Genomic DNA, 16,628 nt, shown 5'->3' with positions numbered 1-16,628 from the left:
AAGAATATGTGGTGTTCACATGCAGCAGGTGGTGAAGGCAAGGGAACACTGAAGGTCAAATGAACAGGAGGCCCCCGCCCCCTTAAATGTAGAAGACAGGACACAGGGAGTGGAATGGGGAGCCTGTCTGGGCCCCTTCATCCAGCTCTAGCCCTACTTGCTGGCCCGGCACTACCCATTATAACCACGGTGCAATGTTCAGGTCGCTGGAAATACACAGTTCATCCCAGCTGCATGAAAGACACTGCCCTCACCTTCCCGCTGACACGCAAACTACTCGGTGCCACGACCACTCCAGTGGAGTCTGCGTGACAATGCCGGTCACCTGGCAGAAACCAGACCAGAGGTATCGTCCCCACGGGGTTAAGCCTCCTGGAAGTCCTTGGCACACACCGCATGCGAAGTCAGCCGTGAAGAGAATAGCTGGCCTCTCTGCCTGCAGTTTGGGGACATTGGGTTCATTTATAATTCTGTTCTATTTTGTCTTTATTACTATTTGTTCATTATCTGTAGAATTGTATTCTGGGCCCAGGAAAGGTTAGGAACAATTAGATGTTCCTAGAGATGGGGAGGTATTGAGGCACAAGAGGACGGGCGGCCAAAGTGCTGACCCTGAGCCCCGGACTGTGAAGTCCTGAAGGTGATCCTGAAGGTGACATGCTGAAGCCAGTCCTTTGTTTTACAAAGTTCCCCTTCTGACTGCGTATAGGTGTGGTCTTACCTTGACTTAATGGTCTTAGCTTTTGTGATGGTATATAGGTGTGGTCTTAACTTGACCTTGTGGTCTTAGTTTTTACAGTACTATTGTCCATCTTTCTCATGCCTGCCTGTGACTGGAGTCACTCTTGAGGTGTGCCCTTGAAACTAGTATATAAACACCTAGAGTTAGAAATAAAATTGCAGCAGCATTTGCAAACTTCACCTCTGTGTTGAGTGCTTTTGTCTGACTGTCATCGTCGAACCTGCTCCCACCTTTCAGAGAACCTGTATCTCCTCGTGAAATCCCGTGTTTGCTGCCCTACGGTCGGTAGCAACTCGGCAGGCGAATTCCTTCTGGATCACGCTCACCAACCCTAACCCTAATCCTAAACCACCACCTGATTCCTAAGTTCCCAGAATGCGGTCCTTGAAATCCGGCAGTGTGGCTAACCCTAAGGTGAAATCTCATGCCGCTACTAACTAGGGAACCCACACGCCAATAGCCAGGGAGAGAAACTGCCAGTCTATCACTCACCGGAATCCTGTCCCCAACACTAACAGGAACCCTGATCCAAGAGGAGGAACATATGCTCCTACATCATTCCTCACACTGAACGTCCAATTTACGCCAACACTCACCGTCCAACACTCATGACACTACTCAGGGAGGAAAATGAGGGGCCTATTCCATCCCGTAAATCAAGCGCTAACCCTTCTTGCTGGCCAGTCGCTACCCATTCTATCAAGGCCTCCATGAGCAGGTCCTGAGAAACACACATTCAACACGACCTTCAAAAAAGACGCTGCCCTCACCTTTCCTCGCACATGCAAATTACCTGGAAGGTGAATTCCGTCCGTGTCATGCTCACCAATCCTAACCCTAACTCTAACCCACAACCTGATTCCTAGGTTGCCATGGGGCACCACTTGAAATCGTACACTGTGGTTAAGCCTCAGGTGACATCTCATGTTTCCACTAACTAGGAAACGCACAGTTCAATAACCAAGTAGTGAAATTCCAAAGCTATCCTTCTCCCGAATCCTCCGCCTGACCCTAACCGTATCCCTGACCCTCGAGGAGGGACTTACATTCCTACATCATTCCTAAAACTCAGGGTCCAATGAACACGAAGCCTTACCCTCCGTCACACACTACACTACACAGGGAGTCAAATGGAGAATCCATTCCATCCCCTAAACGTAGCTCTAACACTACACGATGGCCTATCACTACCTATTCTAGCAAGGCGTCAATGCTCCCATCCGAGGGAAAATCACAGTACATCCTAGCTTCACAAAAGTCACTGTCCTCACCTTACCTCTCACGCCCAAAGTGTCTGCTGTGTGAATTCCTTCCGTGTCATACTCACCTGTCCTAACCCTAACCCTAACCCACAACTTGATTCCTACCTTCCCAAAGGTCGGTCCTCGAAATCTTCCACTGTGGCTGAGCCTAAGGTGAAACCTCATGCTGATACTAAATAGGAAAGCCACACCCCAATACCCAGGTACAGAAATTCCGATGCTGTCCCTCACTGGAAACCTCATCCTAACCCTCACAATCAGCCTGACCCCGGAGGAGGACTTACTTTCCTATGTCATTCCGAACACTGAAGGTCAAATGAACAGGAGCACCCCACCCCCTTCAATGTAGACGACATGACACAGGGAGTGGAATGGGGAGCCTGTCCCTTCCCCTTCATCGAGCTCTAACAATACTCGCTGGGCAAGCAATACCCATTTTAACTACCGTGCAATGTTCATGTACCACAGTTCATCCCAATTTCATGAAAGACACTGCCCTCCCCCTCCCCCTGACAGGCAAACTACCCGGTAGGCGAATACCTTCTGGATCACGCTCACCAACCCTAACCCTAACCCTAAGCCACCACCTGATTCCTAAGCTCCCAGAAGGCGGTCCTTGAAATCCGGCACTGTGGCTCAGCCTAAGGCGAAATCTCATGCTGCTACTAACTAGGGAACCCACGCGCCAATAACCAGGGAGAGAAACTGCCAGCCTATCACTCACCGGAATCCTATCCCCAACACTAACAGGAACCCTGACCCGAGAGAAGGGACTTCTACTCCTACATCATTCCTCAACCTGAACATCCAATTAACACCAACACTCACCGTCCAACACTTATGACACTACTCAGTTAGGAAAATGGGGGGCCTATTCTGTCCCCTACATCGAGCGCTAACCCTCCTCGCTGGCCCGTCACTACACATTATATAGAGGCCTCAATATTCAGGCCCTACAAAACACACATTATATCCCACCTTCAAAAAAGGGACTGCCCTCACCTTCCCTCGCACATGCAAACTATCTAGAATGTTCATTCCCTCCGTATCATGCTCACCAATCCTAACCCTAACCCTAACTGACAACCTGTTTCCTAGCTTCCCATAGGGCGGTACTTGAAATCCTCCCCTGTGGCTAAGCCTCAGGTGACATCTCATGCTGACACTAACTAGGAAAGTCACAGCCCGATACCCAGGTAGCAAAATTTCAAGGCTATCCTTCTCCGGAATCCTCCGCCTAACCCTAATCCCATCCCTGACCCTCGAGGAGGGACGTACATTCCTACATCATTCCTAAAACTAAGGGTCCAATGAACACGAAGCCTTACCCTCCGTCACACACTACACTACACAGGGAGTCCAATGGGGAATCCATTCCATCTCCTAAATGTAGCTCTAACACTACGCGATGGCCCATCACGCCCTATTCTATCAAGGCGTCAAGGCTCCGATCCGAGGGAAAACCACAGCACATCCTAGCTTCACAAAAGTCACTGCCCTCACCTTACCTCTCACGCCCAAAGTTTCTGCTGTGTGAATTCCTTCCGTGTCATACTCACCTGTCCTAACCCTAACCCTAACCCACAACTTGATTCCTACCTTCCCAGAGGGCGGTCCTCGAAATCCTCCACTGTGGCTGAGCCTAAGGTGAAATCTCATGCTGATACTAACTAGGAAACCCACACCCCAATACCCAAGTACAGAAATTCCGAGGCTATCACTCACTGGAATCTTCATCCTAACCCTAACCCTCAGCCTGAGCCCGGTGGAGGGACTTACCTTCCTATGCCATTGCAAACACTGAAGGTCACATGGACGGGGGCCCCCCGCCCCCTGAAATGTAGATGACGCGACACAGGGAATGGAACAGGGAGCCTGTCCCGTCCCCTTCACCGAGCTCTAACCCTACTCGCTGGCCAGGCACTACCCATTATAACTACGGTGCAATGTTCAGGTCCTTGGAAATACACAGTTCATCCCACCTTCGTGAAGGACACTGCCCTCACCTTCCCGCTGACATGCAAACTGTCTGGTAGGCAAATTCCGTCTGGATCACGCTCACCAACCCTAACCCTAACCCTAAGCCGCCACCTGATTCCTAAGTTCCCAGAAGGCAGTCTTTGAAATCCACCACTGTGACTAAGCCTAAGGTGAAATCTCATGCCGCTACTAACTAAGAAACCCATACCCCAAAAGCTAGGGAGAGAAACTGCCAGCCTACCACTCACGGGAATCCTATCCCCAACACTAACAGGAGCCCTGACCCGAGAGGAGGGGCTTATACTCCTACATCATTCCTCACACTGAACGTCCAATTAACAGCAACCTACAACACACATTGCACTACTCACGGAGGAAAATGGGGAGCAGATTCCATCCCCTAAATCTAGTGCTAACTCTCCTCGCTGGCCAGTCACTACCCATTATACCCAGGCCTCAATGTTCAGGTCCTTGTAAACACACATTATATCCCAACTTCAAAAAAGGGACTGCCCTCACCTTCCCTCGCACATGCAAACTATCTGGAAGGTGAATTCCAGGTACTTCTATTCCTACATCATTCCTAACACTGAACGTCAAATTAACACCAACAGTCAACCTACAACACACGTTGCAATACACACAGAGGAAAATGGGGAACAGATACTAATGATGTAATTGACAATGTGAAATAGGAAGAAAGGGGCCAAAAATATAGGGACAGTGGAAAGGGTAGGGGAAAGGTAATAAGGGAAAAGAAAAAATGAGAAAATGAAAAAATGGAAATAAAGTATTTGTAAATAGGGAAGGGAGGAGGGGTGAAGGGAGGGCAGGGACAAGGGGGAAAAATGAGAACCAAGACCTGACATGTAAAGGTACAAGATTCCAGTGATGAATGTAACTGTACTGTATACCTAAAACGTACCAATAAACTCAATGAGAGAAAAAAAAGATTTTTTTACAGCAAAGGAAACACCAAGCAGACTGAAGAGAGAATCTCCAGAGTAGAAAAATCTTTGTCAGCTATTCCCTGGACAGAGAATTAACATTTAAAATATATTTTGAAAACTCAAAAACACTAAACACGCCAAAATAGAGACCAAATGTCAAAAATGAGAACTCATTTATGGCTACAAAATGCAGAAAAATTATGTTCAGTATCTTTGTCCATTAGAGAAATTCAAATCAAATCCCATTTAAATTTGAGCTCATTCCAATAAGCATGTTTAAGAACTCAAAAAGTAATTCAGGTGGATTAAGAGGAAAAGGCAAACATCCTGCAAAGTTTGTTGCAATAAGAAATAGTACAACCACTCTGGAAAGTCCTCCAAAAAACTAAAATCAAGAATCCAATTGGCTCAGGTATAATTATTCTGAGTATTGTCACCAGATATGTAATAACGTCTTAGAGAGATACATGCTTTCGCTGTTTGTAATAGCACAATTCATAATACCTAAATTTTGGAAACAACCTACATCTTCATCAAAAGATGAATACATAATGAAAATCTGGTATATATACAAAATGGAGTACTACTCACCATAAAGAGAGATAAATTTCACGTAGGAGGTTGAGGCAGGAAGATGACTGTGAGTTAGAGGTCAGCCTGGTTAGCCCAGCCAATTCAAGGCAAGCCTAAACTATAGTGTCTCAAAACAGAAAAAAGAAGAAAAATTTTATTCATTTGTGGAAAAAATGAACGCCTCCAGAGACTATAATGCTAAGTGAAATGAACTTACACAAAGGGTTAAATATTGAATAGTTTCCTTTATAGGAAAAACTAAACATACAAAATTTAAAAGCTACACAAATGAAAGGTGAAATGAAAAAGGGAGGTAGATTTTGTGGAGATGAGAAAGGGACCTGGGTTTTAAAAGAGGGGAAGATTGGTTCTGCCACCTGTCTCACAATCGCAAGGTCCCAAATTCAATCACCAGCACCAAAAAAAAAAAAAGGGTAAAATTGAGAAGATAAAGGAAAGTAAAAATGATTAAGATGTGATACGTATGTGTACCAATTCCCCAAGATAATTATAATTATTATGAATCATAAGTGTATACCAATGAAAGCAACAACAAAGAAGACTTTGGCCAAGATTACAATGTAGGGTTAACTTTGCCTATAAACAAATCCAGGAATCAAGCAGGGAGCAGTTCAGGGGCCAAGGCTCCCACAGACATGAGAGTGCAGGCGTGCATGGCCTTGGGCCACATAAACCAGTGAGCACTCACCTGAGCAGCACTGGCTCAGAGACTTCATGTCCAGGTCAAGGGGAAGAGGAGGCAGTTGGAGTAGAGCTCAAAGTAGTGTCCAGGGGCCTGCAACACCCTTTGCTGCTCCACCATCCTTTCATGCAGCAGAACGTCCTGAAGCTTGTGATGATAGAGCTCTGAGCAGACAGCTGAAAATAAGTGGGATTTGTTGACCCGCAGTAGCCATTCAGAACAAGAGACTATTACTGTTTGCATGGCATGGGTAATGGTGAGGAGGGCTATAAGCAGATCCAGCTGCTGCACGCAGTAATGAGAGAGCCCACCAGCTGAATTATTTAATTCTGTAGGCGACCAGAGGAGAGCCTCCTCTGTGAGCACAATGTAGGGGAAAGGCTGCACTCAGGAGTGATTGTATACTTCAGGTTCTAAGGAAAAGTTAAGACACCTGAAGTTAAATTGTTTACCAGAGCATGTACTAATGAACTGAGAACCTTGGCCATGTCTGTGCTACAGGTAAATAATTTCCCCAGTATGTCCTTTGTAAGAAATGATCTCACTTGTCTCACTTGTCCAGACCAAAACAGGGGGAATTGGACTCCGGAGGCAGCAAAAGCAAAGCTTTTAATCCTAACTCTTACAAGAGTGGTGCCCATACAGAGACTAGTTGAGAAGCTGTGTTTTTGTTCCTAACTCACAGGAGTTCCTCCTCCCATCTCCATTGGCCTGGGGTCCAGGGTTCACAGTCTATCCTGAGCAATCAATTTCATCCCACACCTGCGGTTCCCCTCCAGCCTTTTTATTCCCTCCTCCCTCTGTATTTCTCTTTGTAGTTATTTTTAGCCTGTTGGCTTCCCCAGACTATAGAAGAATCAGCTCTGGAGTGAGTCTTTGCATATCCTATGTGTCCTTGTTGACTGAGCTAAGTCTATATGTAAAGGGCTTATTAGAGCAGTTAATGAAATATGAACCAATTAAAAATTTTACCACTTAATCTCTTCCTCTATTATAGAATCCTTTTCCCATTTTCACGTTTATAGGGTTTTTTTTTTTTTTGGTTTTCAAACCTTTCTCATGCTGGTTGACTTTCTTCGCAACAAGACAATAGTTTCTTCTAATGGCAAGAGAAAATGTTTTTGATATGCCATAGATCTTCTTAGTTGGGGCAGACTCAGTCTTTGGGCTAGGACTCTCACATCTAGAATAATGCAGCCTCCTATGCTATTGTGGACTCCAGCTACAATTATGAGGGATGTTTCAAACCAGTTCACTAGTCACTCTGTAAAGGGATTATCAATTTAAGAGTTTTCAGAAACTTCATCAGGTAAAGTACAGAAACCTTATAGCGTCTTAGTGATGATCCCATCTGAAGCTGTGTTATTAGGGCTAAAAGTTCAACATTTTCCTCCTAACACAGATACCTTTTTCCCCACAATATCATACCTAAACCATTCTGGTTTTCCCGATTTAAATCTTATCTAAAGAAAGAAGGAGAGACTTTGCTTTTGTACTTGATATCTAGTTCTGCCTGGATATCATCTGATCAATACTTTATTGCTGGGTTTTTGTTTTTTTGGGGGGGGCTTAAGAATAAAAATGAAAAAATTTTATTGGCGCATTTCCTCTCTCACTTTTATGGGAAAAGTCATTGTAATTATATGATCAAGTTTTATCTTTCATGTTTTTGAGGGAATTTGCATTAAACTTAACACCCCATCCCCTCCTCCTGCCCGTGACTGACACCCATTTCACTTTCAGTACCAAAGAGTCTGATGACTGTCAGTGCCTCACAGAAAGGGAATTTAGTGCTATATTTTGGTGACTTTTTCTAATGTCATCAAGGTGTATCCATGTGGTAGTATTTATCAGAATTCCCTTCTTTTTAAAAGGCTGAATAATATGCTTTCCATCCTACATTTTTTATATTCACTCCTCAACTGGTTTTTCTGTGTGTATATGCATTTCTTAGGTACTATGGATTGTATTGTCATGAAGGTTTCTAGATCCTATTTTGCACAAGAAACAGTATCAACAATCAACAAATGAGACTGTTTTCAATTAAGATGTTTTACTGCAAAGGAAACAACAAAGAGAATGAAGAAAGAACCTCCACAGAGGGGAATCTTTGTCAGCTATTCCTTGGACAGAGGACTAACATTTAAAATATATTTTAAAAACTCAAAAACATTAGACACTCCAAAATAAAGACCAAATTTTAAAAATGAGAACTCATTTATGGCCACAAAATGTATAAAGTGTATGTTCAATATCTCTGTCCATTAGAGAATTCAAATCAAAACACACTGAAGTTTGACCTTATTCCAGTAAGCATGCTTAAGAACTCAAAAAGTAATTCAGGTGAGATTGAGGGGAAAAGGAAACTATTTTGCAAAGTTTATTGCAATAAGAAATAGTACAACCACTCTGGAGGTTCCTCCAAAAAACTAAAATCAGAGATCCATTTGACTCAGGTATAACTATTCTGGGTATTTTCACTAAATATGTAGTGACATCTTTCAGAGATACATGCTTTCGCTGTTTGCAGCAGCACAATTCATTATACCTAAATTTTTTAAACAACCTATATATCCATCAAAAGATGAATACGTAAAGAAAATCTGGTGTATATATACAAAATGGAGTACTACTCACCATAAAGAGAGATAAATTTCACTTAAGAGGCTGAGGCAGGAAGATTACTGTGAGATGGAGGTCAGCCTAGTTATCCTAGCCAGCTCAAGGCAATCCTAAACTATAGTGCCTCCAAAAAAAATAAATAAATTTGATTTATTTGTGGGAAAATGAACGCCTCATGAGACTATAATGCTAAGTGAAATGAACTATACACAAAGGGTTAAATATTGAATAGTTTCCTTTATAGGGAAAACTAAACATATACATAATTTTAAGAGCTACATAAAAGAAAGGTGAAATGAAAAAGAGATGTAGATTTTGTGGAGATGAGAAGGGGATCTGGGATTGGAAAGAGGGGAAGATTGGGATGGAAAAGAAAAGTAAAAATGGTTAAGATACAATATGGACATATGCAAATTCCCCAAGATAAGTGTAATTATTATGAATCATAAGTGTATACCAATGAAAGCAACAAAGAAGATTCTGGTCAAGATTACAATGTAGAGTTAACTTTCCCTATCTCTCATTGAAAGTGTGATGTGCTTTTCTTATCTCCCATCTTTTGTACCCCCACCCTCATGCAACCCCTCAGCAGTCCAAACACCTAACCTCCTTGGGCTCTATTATAGGCCCAGACCCACAAGGATGGAAGGTTTTGCATAACACAATGGCAATGCCTGTACAAAGCTCCAATAGCCCAGAGGATGAGTTGACCGTGATCAGACAGTAGTCCATATCTCACGAAGAAACAAACATCTTCTAAAACTGTAACCTTGGCCACTAGAAATTATGGCACTTAACCCTATCCAAGAAAACCCATGGAAACTTCCTGCTCCATTTATTCTGTGATCAGAGCAGCCTCCCTTTCCTTTGTCAGTGCCATCTTTCTTCAAAAGAAGCCCCTAAGTTTCACATTCCCATGTGAGTGCCTGAAATAAATGGCTGGGTTTCATTTCTATTTCCTCCAATCATAGCATCCTGTCCAGTTACCTGTCTTCTATTATCCTCTATATCGCTCTCCTTTCTATTTCTTGGTTTCTGCTCCTCACCTTCTCCTCCCTCCCCACACACAATTTATCAGGTTATTTTATGTTACCCAAAGAGTCAAATGCAAAGGAGTCCAACAGATTAACCACACACTAGAAGCCCGAAACATTCATCCAAGGGACTAGATCCTAGCAGTTTCCCACACAAGTCCAGCTAAAGGCTTGGAGTCCAAGGCAGTGTCCTCCTCCAGTCTGGCCAGTGGCATAGAGCCCATGGCAACATATCTCATGCTTTTCCATATTGAGAATCAGTACCTGGAAGGCCCAAAAGCCAGCGGTGGGAGACAGAAAATCCATGCTCTTGAGATGAAGGATCTGTGCCACCAGGCTGAGGGATCCACATTGGAGCCAGGAAGTGACACTCACCTTAAAGAATGAGAAAATAGATTCATTCATAGGAAAATGGATACATATTGAAGATATACTCCTAAGTGAAATAAATAAGTCACACATGTCCCTGGTGTGAATAATCTGCAACAATGCATAAGATTCTAATAAGATTACTGACATTTAGAAATGGGAAGAAAGGAGCTAAAGGTGTAGGGAAGGTGGGATGGGTAGGGGAAGAGTAAAAAGGGAAAAGAAAAAAATGTGAGACAATGAAAATATGAAAATAAAGTGTTTGTAGATGGGGAGGGGAGGAGGGGGTGAAGGGAGGGCAGAGGTAAGGGGAAAAAATGAGAATCAAGACTTGCCATGTAGAGGTACATGATCCCAACAATGAATGTAACTGTACTGTATCCCTAAAATGTACCAATAAACTCAATTAAAGCTGAAAAAAAAGATGAGAGCTCCCTTGATGAAAGCAGCAGCCATTCCACAAGCAACAGCAAGGTCCCAAGCTCCTCCTCCATCAAGAACAGGCTAGTGCACATCAGGAAAACCATCCTCAGCAAGTTTCTCCTAGAAAATCAGCAGGCCAAAATCTTTCTCCCTAGGCCTCTTTTTATGGCTATTGGTAACAATCTTCAGATGGAAGCTCCATGCCCAGACTATGCTCATTCCATTCAGATGCCTGTTACAAGTTGACCATTAGTCAATCAACTACACCAACACTAACACTAATGGTAACCTTGGTCCAAACCCTAACCCAGGTACTTGCATTCATACACCATTCCTAATCCTAATCCTAAGACTAACGATAACACTAAATGTCAATCCAAAACTCCTGTACACAGGTAGTTAAATGCTGACTCTATTCCTAACCCTAGAAAAAAACCCTAACCAAACAAAACTCATCATAATACCACTACAATGCTCACGTACTTGAAATCCTACACTTTAAATCAGCTTCATAAAAATCCTTACACTAAACTTCATACTCACTCTCCAATCATCAGGTACTTGGATTTCATCCATATCCCTGACCCCAAACCTAACCCTCACTGTAACCTAAACCATTTTTTCCATGGTCCAATACAGAGGTACTTGAAATCCTACACAATTGCTAAGCCTAATACCAAATCTAAAGCTGGTAATATCAAACCATACTCCAATACACAGGTACTTAAATTCCAAGACTATCACTTAAACAAAAACTAATCCTAATCCTAACTCTAGTTCTATTGCTGTTACCACCATTCCTATGGCATTCCTAACACTAATCCGAAAACTAATGCTAAGCCTAACCATCAAACCCACACTCTGGTACATAGGTAATTAAATTCAGACACTATACCTGACCCTAAACCTAAGCCAAATATTGCCCATCATGTCCACACTGCAATGCTCAGTTACTTGAAATCCTAGACTATTGCTAACACTAATGCCAAATCTACTGCTACTAACTATGAAACAAACACTGCAATAAACAGGTTACCAACCATGGCCCTAATCCTAACCCTCAAAACCTAACCATAACCTTAACCCAAGCCTACCCCTAAACCCAACCCAAACCCTAAACCTAACCCTAACCCTAAACATAATCTCAACCCCAACACCAACAAACCCCAACCCAACACCAAACCCAACCCAAAACCTAACCCCAACCCCAACCCTAAACTTTTAACCCTAACCCTAGGTACCCTAACACTACCCTTAAGTACCCTAACCCCTGACCCTGACCCTCAACCTCACCCGCATACTCTCCCTGATCCTGAGCCTCACCCTGACCCTAACCCTAAGCCTAACCCCCAATCCAAACCCAAACCCTAACTCAGAGAAAGGAAGAGGCAGGAAGGTGAAGGAGGTGGTGGTAGTTGCCATGGGGAACGGACATGGAAGAGACATCTTTTAGAAAGGTGTTCAGGCAGTTTTATTATATAATGCAAACCCTCTTATTTTATTTTCTTGAGAACTATCTTCAGCAAAATTGATTTTCTTTTTCAGTGTTTTTTGAGTTACATTTATTTTTATTGAAAGTAAAAAATATCTTGAGATTGATCTTAGTTGGAAAATAGGGCCACCCACAAAATATAGAAATTTGCCCACAAACATTTGAGTACGGATCACAAGCCACCTACTTTATATGGATGTTCCCACAAAGCTAATGTGGCATGTACTACTTCCTTTTGGAAAAGTCCACCAGTAGCCTTTCCCTACTCAGTGGTTCCCAAAAGCCATTATGCATGAGACTGTGTAAAATTTTAAAACTACCCCGAGATTCTGATTTTAGGTGTGGGGTGAGACACTAAAACTGTATTACAACTCTGGTTGATTTTGAAACAACTCTGGGCTCTGGGAAATCTACCTCAGAAAATATTATCTCAACTTGTTAAAATTTGATCTTCAGCCTAGGTTCTTGAGGGGGATAACGTGTTTGCACAGGAGGGCAATTACCAGGGGAAAGGACAAAATTCAGGACAAGAATGAGGAGTGGAACATAGGAGCACACACATGTAACCTAGCATCTCAGAAAGCTGAGGCAAAAGGCAAGTTTGACTTGTTAACTTAGCAAGACCTTGTCTCAAAAATGTGAAAAGGGCTGGGCTACAGCACCCCTCAGTTTGATCCCAGTACAGAAAAAAATGTTATCTTTACATGTGGATTATTGCATGTTGCTGTCTTTTCCTTTAGGGTTGTTGCGTGTACATTGTGTCTAAACCCACTTTTGTGGGTTTTGAACGCTTACAGAAGGGATGGGTCTTCCTGAGGTGAATTATATAGGATTCTTCAAGTTCTGTTCAAGATTATTTTCCCCAACAGGACTAGTAAAAGTAAATACATTAGGCTCTTTGGAAGGAGACATTCCCACTGGCTTGAACCACTGGTGGTATGTGTATGACTGTCCCATCAGGCAGCTTGTATCATTGGTGGTTCAAATGAATCTAATCCATTTTTTCAGTCATTTTACTAATAAAACTAATAAAAAGTCTCATGCATGTACCACTGGTGTTTTAAGCTGCCTGGCAGTGAGACATACAAACTTCAGCCCTTTTGTGAACATGTTAAAAGTCATTCTATGTTGACGAATTTAATAATGTTATAGAAAAAGGGTAGTCAAAACCTATCTTCTCATTTACACAAAGCAATCGAACCAATCGTTAGACTAATGCATCTCTGGCTGAGTCTGGGAGAAACTACATTGATGAGGGTCTCTATGATCTGCTCTGATGAAAAGAAGCTGCGAGAGATGGCAAAAGTAAAAACAATTGAGTGTATATAAACTCCCCGATACCTGTAATTATTATGTATCATAAACATATGCCAACAAAAAAGTACTAAAACACCCTTGGTCACTGAACTGTAAATCCATCCTGTTTTATGAGGTCTGGAAACCCAATACTACTGCTATGATGGTCCAATGCTAACAAACATTGTTTATTGATAGGAAATGGCAGCCCCACCAAGAGAAGCTAGGTGCAACAAAGTTATAGTTTAGATCTAGAGGGTCTCCTAAATGTTTTGTATGTATGGAGGGTGACGGGACTAAGGGGGACTCATCTGCTGATGTGTCCATGGCTGAATGTCTGCTAGGAGATGGGGCCTGGCTGGGGCTGGGTCACTGAGGGTGTGATAAAGCTTCTCCCTTCTCTGCTTCCTGGTTGCCATGGGCTGAGCACTTTTTCCTCTGCCAGGCTCTTCTGCCATCCTGATCCTACCTTAGACCCAACCACCCTGGACTAAAACTGTGAGCCAAAATAAACCTGGTCTCCTTTAAATTGTAAGTGTTTGATATTTTGTCCCAGCAACAGGAAAGTGATTAAGACAATTGGCTTCAGATAAAAACCATGACAGATGCCTGGTGATTTTTTGGTACCTTGTATCTTGACCCAAAACCTTCATTTGGTATTAGGTGTCCAGGTGCTTTAGGTGATCCCATCCCAAGGATTTAAGTCAGTTGCCAGGCAGATAATGGCTTAGCAGTGGACAGATGACAACCATGGACAGAGTTGTGAAGGTGCCTTGCTTATTAGGATGCTCCTGCAAGATCTTCCTGGCTTTTCAAGAGAAAGGTGCACAAGTTGGGAGTTTGTTGTTTTGTTCTGCCATACTGTGGATAACACCCAAGACCTCACATGTGCTAGGCAAGTGTTGATTTCTCCTTCCATGGCCTTTGCACTATGAAGACTTGATGCTCTGGGTCTCTGGAGCTATCTAGCATCTCTTGAGAAAACAGGACCAGGGCCAAAGGTGACACTCTTAAGGAAAACAAAGTAGGGAACTGGAAGGGACCTGTGAACTTGATGTTTCTGAGAGGCTACATGACTTCTCTGGGAGGTATCTAGTGTCATGTCACAAGAGTAACTTGTTTTCCTTATTGCTAAAACCATCTCACCTGTGTCCTTTGGCATGAAGCGACTACCCGGAGTAACACTGCCACATCACCCACAAGTTCTTCTGTATTCTGAGAAGCATGCTTTATGATCTGGGGAAGGAGGAGCCCTGGACAGAAGGTTCCTGAGTAACTTATTACTCCTGTTTTGGGTTGTCACAATCACTCAGCTTCATGTTCATCTAAAATAATGTTTACTTACAAAACAGTTGTGAGGAAAAATGGAGCATGTCAGTGAAAGCACTTTGTATGCAAGTTCTTTGTATCAGTGGATACCTTTCAAGATTGAATTCAGTCGTTTGCTCTAACGCCCACATCCTGAAATCCACTGTTTTTACTGCCTTGTCTTATAACAGCATTGCAGAAATGACCTAAGTCAGAGAACTGCTGAGCAGAGGAACAGCTGATGGGGCTAATGATGGGGTCCTGATTGGCTCCTGACTGGCTCCTTCTGAGCTCAGGGAAAAGATGTGATGCTGTCAGTATCTGCCATGGAACAGGAGGCAGTGCTAGTAAGTCACATCTCCATGCTAACGTTTTCATTTGTGGACTAGTACTATACATGCTGTGTGCCCATCAAGTAGCTGAACTGTGCTGCATATTTGAACAACTTCATATATAAGCTTGTTCCACCATCTTGTTTAAATGCAACACAACTGGTACCTCAAACATTTATTTTGTTCTTGGTGTGATCTTCAGGTGAGATAGTTATTTAGTTATTTGCACTCACAAAATAGTTTTTGCATAACACCTATCTCAAAACTCAAAACTGAGCCTGGGCCCCGATCCACTGCGGGAAGGAGAGCCATGCCTGCTCCCGACCCAGCAGCCATCGCTCCAGTGTCAGAAAGGTAGCCCCGCGGGCACCCCTGAACCCCCATAAGCCCCCACACACTCTCAGACCTCCTGAATGTGCCAGTCTTTGGACCCACTCTGCAGAGGCAGAGGTGGTCATCAAGGGTATTTTTCTGAGTTCCCAACTTTGAACATCTTTAAAGAAAGGGCACGGGAAACCTGTAATAGAACGTTGTGGAGTTCAACCATTCAGAAGGTTGGGGAACTCAATCTGGGCCTTGCAGCCCGAGGTCAATCAGCGTCATGGGGTTTAGCCATCAGGTAACTGAGATCAGGGGTATTGCATCATCGCTCTGTCTGAGCCACTAAATGGTAAATACACTATATTGAAACACTGCAGACATGTTCTGGACTGCTTCTTGATTTCAATTTAATTCAAATGATTTAAGGGTGATAGACTAGTGACTACCACCGGTGGTCAGTGTCAAAGTTGTGTTTGATCTTAATGTGTTGCTGATTGTATCAGTTGGGGTAAAGCATTGCCATGGATTTGATGAGCTGTTTTCTTTGATGTTATGAAAATGAGAATGTCTGTGGGTCACTAGAGACACAGAAGGTAGGGTGCAACTATATGAGGAAGATTTGGGTGATAATTCAGAGATTAAACCAAGGACAGTCCGACAACAAAAATAAAAATGAGAAAAAACTTAAACAAGACACAAGGACAGACTTCCAGTTTACCAATGGCAAACAGTAGGGCAAACGAGGAGAAAAGGCCGATAGTGAACCACCAGGACACCCTGAACTCAAAGCACAGGAAGTAACAAAACAGGTCAATCAGGCTCTAGAAAAATTCAAAACAGAAATAATTTCCCAGATAACCACAGAGATAGTGAGCAAAATGGAAGTCATGATTCGAGACTCTAGAGCAGAAAATGACAAAAAAAATAGATGAGCTCAGGACCGTGATAGAAGCCATGAAGGCCCAGCATAAGAAAGAAATGGAAAAAATAAACGCCCAACATAGGAAAGAAATGGAATCCATAAAACAGATTCAAACAGATATCCAGGAGATTAAACACTCTATTGAAAGTGTATGCAACAGAATAAAAAAAATGCGAAGATAGACTCTCAGATATAGAAGATAAGATTGCAGTCAGTGACCATGAAAAGAGAGGTCTCTTAAAAACAGTAAGAGATCATGAGAAATCGATCCAACAACTCCTAGATGATGCAAAGAATAA

The sequence above is a fragment of the Fukomys damarensis genome, unplaced genomic scaffold (assembly GCF_012274545.1).
Source record: "Fukomys damarensis isolate Sample0158 unplaced genomic scaffold, DMR_v1.0_HiC HiC_scaffold_15, whole genome shotgun sequence".
NCBI lineage: Eukaryota > Metazoa > Chordata > Mammalia > Rodentia > Bathyergidae > Fukomys > Fukomys damarensis.
Note: the sequence above shows the minus strand (reverse complement) of the source record.